Here is a 1,505-nt window from a genome sequence, read left to right as displayed (position 1 = left end):
TTTCAGTTGTCTGTGTATTTTCTACGGAGCCTGCTCTCCTTATGATGTGTATTTCATTTTATTCTGAGAGCTCCTTCTGGCCACAGGGTGACTGCCAGGGGACACCACACAATGGAACAAGTTATATCAACTGTGTATTAAATTTCATTTCAAGGCCTGGCTAGAGTGGAGAAGTTGCTGCACTGGAGGCATTCATGACTGTGAACATCCAGGGTCCTGGAATGTTGATGGAGATGCTCTTTTCCTCTGTGACTTATTTAGTGGTAGCTAAAGACTGGAGCTGCCTAAGTGATTTTATTTTTTTGTGACAATAGCCATTGTACTATTATTGAACTCTAAAATGAACAAAAATGTGCCTTAGACTAGGATAGGTTTATTCCCATCTGTGAAAGATAAGATAATGATATTAGAAAGAGAAGGGTAAAGGGCTGGAGAGATGACTCTTCAGTGAAGAGACTGTGTTGCAGGGGACCTGGGTTTCATTCCTAGCACTTTCATGGTAGCTAACAACCATCTGTAACTCCAGTTCAAGATTTTCTAATGCCCTCTTCTGGTCTCCGCAGGTACTGCAGGTACATGGTGCATATGCACACACCAACACAGGCAAATGCTCATACCCATAAAATAAAAATTAAATTTTTTTAAAAGAAAGAAAATAATAAGAACAGCACACTTATAATAGTCTCTTCTAAAAAAAGGGCAAGGGCACAGAGTAGGGGAGGGGGTGGGCTATAGGAGGAGGTGGAGAAGCAATAAGGGGTGAAGATGACCAAGATACATTATATGACAGTCAATAAGAAATCTTATTAGAAATGGCACAACAAAAATTGATACACATATCAACCATATCAGAAGAAGAAAGTTTCTCAACTCTGCCTTAGCACACGGAGTGGCTGGTTTTGTGAGCCAGCGTATGGGGACAGGAGAGTGTGAACGTTTTGTTCAAAGACCCAGGAAAAGAGTGGAAAAGTACAAACTCAAAAGTAGCATGTGATGTAAGGAACATGCCTGGCTTTTTAGGGGGATCATTCAGTGTGACAAATAGGAGGGTTGGCTAATGAAGATAGTTTAAAAAAAAATCTAGAGGTGAGACTGTTTTCTCCACCACACAGCCAGTGTGGTATTTTGGTTTGTTTGGGGGATGCCATAGCTTGACTCTGAAATGTTCTCTGCAGGCTCACATTTTGAATACTTGGCCCTTTACATGTATTATGGTTTTGAAGGCCATGGAGCCTTTGGCATGTGGGCCTTGGCTGATGGGAACAAGTCTTAGGGCAGACCTTGGGAGATTGGACCTATTCTTTGTTCCAGCTTGTCTTCTGTGCTTCCTGGTTGCCACCATGTGAGTAGCATACCACTCCACGCTCCCACCTTCACAGACAGACAATCTCACAGCTGAGATGACATCTCTCTGAAACTTTGAACCAAATCAAACCTTTCACCCCTTAAATTGTTTCCACCAGGAAATTTGTCACAACAGAGCCAAAATTAATATAATAATAATA

Source organism: Grammomys surdaster, unplaced genomic scaffold (assembly GCF_004785775.1).
Source record: "Grammomys surdaster isolate TR1022 unplaced genomic scaffold, NIH_TR_1.0 185, whole genome shotgun sequence".
Taxonomy (NCBI): domain Eukaryota; kingdom Metazoa; phylum Chordata; class Mammalia; order Rodentia; family Muridae; genus Grammomys; species Grammomys surdaster.
This window is presented reverse-complemented; position numbering follows the sequence as displayed.